Genomic DNA, 6850 nt, shown 5'->3' with positions numbered 1-6850 from the left:
GACTCCCTTGACCCACTGCTGAGCAGGGCCAGGCGGTGAGCCATGCTAGGGGCCAGCACAAGACCTCCAGGGCTGCCTCCCTGTGGCCTCTTCCCGCGGTGAGGTCCGCGGGTGGCTGGGTGGGGAGATGTCAAGCTCTTGGGTTGGTGTGAGGGCTGATGGGTTGCGGCTGTGGGCTGAGTGCGGCTGTGGGCTGCATTGTCATCCCAGAGGCCCAAAGAAGCCATGAGTAGGGACTGAAGCCCACAGAGCCGGCCACCTGCCTGGGCACAAAGCTCAGCTGCAGTGCTCACCCGCCGTGGGACCTGGAGTGTCTGTCCCTGCTCTGTGAAGTGGTAACAGGGTGAAGTGTTAAGAAACAGGGTGCTGGGGAAAAGGGAGGTGCCCCCACATGCGGGCATGCACATATATATGCTGAGGGCTCTGAGGGTGCATGGAGCAGAGGTGGGGTGGCTGGTGCTGTGAGGGTGACACTGGAAGGGAGCCTATCTTGCACCCCATGTCCCCCTAGGGCCAGGAGGCCGCTCGGTGGGAGGGCAGCTTCTGCCCACCACACTGCACTTTGGGTTCCCTGCTAACCTACTTCAGGGGCCCCACCCTGAGGCACTCCCAGTCTTGCGAGAGGCCTCATGGGTGGGGAGAGACCTGTCACCAACGCCGGGTCAGGTAAGAAGGGGTGGGGTGGCCACGCCTGAGAGTGACTCACACGAGCAAAGCCTGAGCCTCCAGCCAGCTGGACAATCCGGGAAGCCCTAAGTAGGTCAGAATGACTGGAGCCACTGCAGCGTGCACGGTGGTAGGATGGTGAGGCCAGAGCACAGGCAGTGACCACCTCAGACCTTCCTTGTGGCCCGGGCCAGGCCTGACCCTGAGGGCAGCGGGGAACCGTGGAGGGTCATGAGCAGGAGAGGGGCAAAGTCTGGTGTAGGATTCTGCCATATGCTGCTTGGGCCACGTGCCGAGCCGTTCGCGAGTTGCTGTGAAGAAATACTTGAGGCTGGGTCATTTACAAAGACAGCGGGTTTGTTTTGGCTCAGCAGCACCGGCATCTGTTACTGGTGGGGCCTCAGGAAGCTTCCACTTATGGCAGAAGGCAAAGGGGGAGCAAGAGAGAGGCAGAGGAGGTGAACTCACAGTGAGAATTCAACTCCTTCCGGAGGTGAGGACAGCACCAAGCCATTCATAAGGGATCCAACCCCATGACCCAAACGCCTCCCACCAAGGCCCCACCTCCAACATTGGGGGTTGCATTTCAACCTGAGATTTGGAGGTGATGAACGTCCAAACCACATCAGGTTGCTGCATGGAGAATGGGCCAAACAAGAGAGAGGAGAGTGATGGCAAGGCAGGCAGAAGCAGAGCGTGGAGGGCTTTGGTGGAGGGAGGGAGAGCCATGGGCCTGGCCAAGGGGAAGGGGAGGGGCACAGTCTGGGGAAGCCCCACAGGGGCTAGTTTGGGAATGTGGTTTGTAACCAGAAGATCTTGTCACAGCCAAGCTTCCCGAGGAGAGCATCCACCTGGGAGAGTGTCACAAGGCCTGGGCTGGCCCTACAGAAGCTGGAGTAGGGGACACTGAGCTCCCAGATCTGCTGGTGCCCAGACAGGGCCTGCTTCTGTTTATCTGACTGGCCAGGCTCCAGCTGTGCAGCCGAATCCAGCAGGTGGTACCCTTAAAACCCTGGCCTGTTGGGCACGGTGGCTCACGCCTATAATCCCAGCACTTTGGGAGGCCAAGGCAGGCGGATTGCTTGAGCCCAGGAGTTTGAGACTGACCTGGGCAACATAGCAAGAACCTATCTCTACAAAAATTAAAAAGAAAAATTAGGAGTGGAGGCACACATCTGTAGTCCCAGCTACTCAGGAGGTCGAGGGCCAGTGGATCACTTGAGCCTGGGAAGGTGAGGCTGCAGTGAGCCATGATGGCACCACTGCACTCCAGCCTGGGCGACAGTGAGACCCCCCTCCAGATCAAAAAACAAGAGAAAAAGCCCAGTCTTGCCACTGACTTGCTAGGTAGGTGACACCAGGTGGGGCCCTTCTCATTGGGCATGCTAGAAGAGTCTCAATCCCGGGATGGGACAGGCAGGCAGATGACAGCCTGATTTTGGCTGCTGCTGCCTCTGTGGAGGGATCTCTGGTTTTGGGCCCTCTCACCTGTCTTGAGCTGAGGTGCCTCTCTCTCATCACTCTGGGCTCCCCTGGCCTCACGGTGGCCTGGCCTCAGGTGCCCTCCCCAAGTCCATGTTGGGATTGGCTAGGCCAGGCGTCTTGCATACCATGCTTCACAGACAGGCTGTGACCTGCCTCTCTGCTGCCTCAAAGCAGCAATGTGCTTATAAATGGTTAACAACCAGCTTTCCAGGAAAGGAAATGTACATGTATGTATGTAGGCATGGATCTCTCTCCCTTCCTCCCCTGTCTCTTTCTCTATATACACACAGGCACATGCATACATATACATGAACACACGATTTACAAATAATAAAATCCACAATATATAAAAAATGCAACAAAATATACAATATACTCTTCACTGTAAATTCCACATGGCCAATCGATACTCACAAAATACCTCCATTGACTTTTACTGAGTTCTTGTATCTGTATCCAGTACTTGATTGCAACGGATGGACAGGGGTGGTTCCCACATATATGTTGGCTGATGTTTTCATTTATTTTAATAAGATAAACTTGAAGCAGCTAAGATGAACAACTTCTTTGCTTAATTGGATGATAGTTTTCAAATACCAGAAATGTTTCTTTTTCTTTTTGTTTTCTATTTATAATGTAATGACCACAGACCCAGCGTTCTTCAGTTTAATCTGCAATGTTAGCATTTTTCTCATCGCTTTCTAAAGTCTAGGCAATCAACAAAGCAGTAATACATCAAGCCCTGGCATGCCGTGGCATGCCGAGCTCTGTGGTGTAATACTTCCACTTGGCCAGTCTTGAGCTACCAACATGAAGTCACTGAAGGTGACCTTGGGAAGAGATTCCAGGATTTCCACCACACACATCTGACAGATGTCAACACACAGCAACAGTAAAGCATGCTCGAATCATGAAGATGTGAGTTTTGAGTATCTCCTTTGTTTTTCATATAATTTGTCAGTTTACATAATTTAACTTTTAATAATGATATTGTTTGTTTAGCTCTCAAAATTCCTGGACGTTTAACATCTATTAGAATGGGTAAAACAAAAACTACTGACCACACCAAGTGTTGGTTTAACACGGAGGAGATGTGGAGCACCGGGGGTACCTGTGCGTTTCTGGTGGGAAGGGAAAATGGGGCAGCCACTTGGGAAGACACTTCGGCAGTGTCTGAAAACGTTAAACATGCACCTACCACATCAGCCAACAATTCCACTCCTAGATATTTACTCAAGACAAAGGGGTCGATGTAACCATACAAAGACTCATACTCCAATGTTCACAGCAGCTTTTTCATAATAGCCCCAAACAGGAAACAGCCCAAATGTTCATCAGGTGAGTGGTTGGACAAGCCGCAGTGCATCCACACCACGGAATACTACTCAGCAGGGAGAAGTGAGCTCCCAATGTGCGAGCTCATTTTCATGGGACTCACGGTGACGCTGCGGAGCCAACAGTGAACCGACTCCACTGCTCCAGCTCGCCCCTGGCCAGCTGCCTGCCCCTCGTCAAGCTGCGTCACTGACTGATGAGCCACATGAGGCCACCAGGGGTGTCTGCCAGTGGGGAGACAGTGGTGATCACAGAAGTGTGCCTGGGGGACATGTGACATAAGCCTATTGAAAATGGAGTTCACTATGGAGAGGGATGAATACTAAAATCAAAGGCCATAGCATTTCCAGCTTGTCTTTGTGCAGAAGACAATGTGAGGAGCACATTGAAAGCCGCAGCAGAAGGTTGGGGAGTGCCACGGGAACACAGCAGGATGTCTGCATTTCTTGTAAATGATATCCGCCCCCTGCCTGTTGCAAAGAATTCAAGCAGCATTGATGAGTGTCAGCTGCAGAGGTTTCATGTAGGGGACCTCCAGAAACAGTATCAGCATTGTGGGGACACTGCTTTCCTGCAGCTCAGCTTGTGAACACACCTCCCACTCACAGACGTGCACACTCACACACTTGCCCGCATGCAGACACACTTGCACACACACCCTCACACATACATACACGCACACACGTGTGTGTGCACACACGTGTGTGCACACACCTGCACACACTTGCACACACCTGTGAACACACTCGTATACATCTGCACACTTGCACACACACATTACCACGTGTGCACACCTGCATGCACACACACACCCACACAGACTCACTCTTGCACACACCCACACACTTGTCCACACACCCATACACTCACAACCACACTCAAGCACTCACACACCTGAGCACATACACCCCCCAAACACTTGTGCACACACACATGCACACACCTGCACACATACTTGCACACATTCGTACACCCACACACACACTAGCACACTCACACACCTGCACACAGTTGCACACACCACACGCATGTACATACACTTGCACATACACTCAGACACTCGCACACACACTTGTACACACTGTCAATCCATTCTAGACTTGTATTTGCCATTTAATGTCTCTTGAGCATCAACCTCTTCTAAGGGATTCAGCTGGGACAAGGACCTGGGAAGTGTTACTTGCATTTTGTCTTAGTCCCTATGGGCTGCTATAACAAAAATACTTTAGGTGGCTTACAAACAACAAACAGTTATTGCTCACAGTTCTGGAGTCTGGGAAGGCCATGATCAAGGCACCAGCAGGTTCAGAGTCTGGCGAGGGCTGGTTTCTCAAATTGTGGAAAGGACAAGCTGGCTCACAGGGTCTCCTGTAAGGGCACTAATCTCATTCATGGTGGTGCAGCCCTCGTGACCTACTCACCTTCTAAATGCCCCATCTCCTACTACTGTCACCTTGGTTATTCAGTTTTAACATGAATTTTGGGGGTACACATGCAAGTCCCCACTCCCCCCACCACATACACATACACCCCCCCACACATCACATACCCCCACCCCCACAATCTATACATGCACACACACACATTTACAGTTGTACCACACATACTCCTGTGACACATACATGACACTCCCACACATTCACTTATGATTTGGCATAAGTGGGATCTCACTAGGTGATGCTTTTAAAAAATCATAAACACCTTGGTGGTTTAGGAGTCTTCATAGTCAGTTCCCTCTAGGGTTTTAAGTGGATTGACATAATTCTTTTCATTTGTTCAGTCTCTGTAGTGATGTCTCCTCTCTCATTTCCTCATCATGTATAGTTTTCTTGGTACTCAACAAGGATTGTAAGAGATTTATACATTTCATTGGTCTTTTTCAAATAAAAAAATAGATTTTGACTCATGTTTTCCTCCATTTTTAATTTTCTGCTTCATTCATATTAGTTTTTTCTTTATTAATTCCATTTGGCTATTTTCTTTTGGTTTAGTTTTCATTCTTTTTTTAAAATTTCCTGAGATAAAAACCAACCTTTGCCATCTTCCTTCTTGAACAACTAAGGCACTCAAAGGCTGCAATTTCCTTCTAAATGTAGATTATTTTTTGGAATCAAAATCATGTCCTTTAATTGCCTTTTATACTTGGTATCATGCTGAACATAAATTATTTTAAGTTGTAGCATAGACATGAATCCATTTACAGCACGGCATTTCAATCAAAATACTGAGGAAGACAGCATATGTGTGTCTGTGTATATATTTTGTGCATGGACTTTTTTTTTAATCTTTACAATTTATCCAGTATATCTTTTGGGTTTTTGGAGTAAAATTGGTGTGTTATTATTGATATCAGCAATATCTTCCATGATAGAAAAGTTAAGGTTTTATGAAGTTTTGAAAACTTTTCAAAAATAAATTTAATACAGTTTCTGATAATTTCTTTAAGATTTCAGAAAGTCAAGAGTGTACAGATATTGATCCTCAGGAGCTTCATTTACCTGGCCCATCACCGAAGAGGCAGAAATGGAAGACCAGGCTGAGGGAGGCTGGGGAGAGGAGTATCCGGAGGCTGAAGAGGAAGACGATGAAGAAGATGCCGAGGAAGAATGAGAAACTGAGGTGACGGCAGCTGGCAGTGAGTGTGGGTTTCTTACTTTACAGACACACCCTGTGGCATTCTTTTTGATATGGGAACTAACTTGTAAGAGAAACGCAGTTTCTCCATAGGTTTTCTAAAAGGATATGATGGTCTGAATTTGCATTGGCTGACACATGAGGGAGCTCTTACAATGGCGCTAGTGCCACTTTTATGCTTTTGGAGTGCACGTTCAGGGCTGAAAAGCTCTGGAAGCAGGCATGTCAGTTCCTGCTCCAGGGAGCCTCATGTGTTAAATGACACCCATGGGTCACTGGATAAGGTCATTCAAAATATATCCTCTGGGGGTATCCAGTTGTCCATCAGCCTGGCAGATCTCTGCGTGGTGAGGAAGAGAGCTGCTTTCTATGCCTGTTAGGAGAGCCAAATTGTTTTCCATGTGTAGAACTTTTAAAATTACAAATACCACCCACTGACTACATTCCTATTTCAATAGGGAGCAGCAGTATATGTGGGCATAGCATTGGCTGGGTGAATACAATTTCATACTTTCATATTCCAAAGCTACAGATAGATAGTTTTTAAAGGTAATTATATGTTTAAAGAGAAGTGTCCAATCTTTTTTTTTTTTTTTTTCTGAGATGGAGTTTCCCTCTGGTCACCCAGGCTGGAATGCAATGGCACAATCTTGACTCACTGCAACCTCTGCCTCCTGGGTTCAAGCGATTCTCTTGCCTCAGCCTCTCGAGTACCTGGGATTACAGGTGC

Source organism: Macaca mulatta, chromosome X (assembly GCF_049350105.2).
Source record: "Macaca mulatta isolate MMU2019108-1 chromosome X, T2T-MMU8v2.0, whole genome shotgun sequence".
Taxonomy (NCBI): domain Eukaryota; kingdom Metazoa; phylum Chordata; class Mammalia; order Primates; family Cercopithecidae; genus Macaca; species Macaca mulatta.
Note: the sequence above shows the minus strand (reverse complement) of the source record.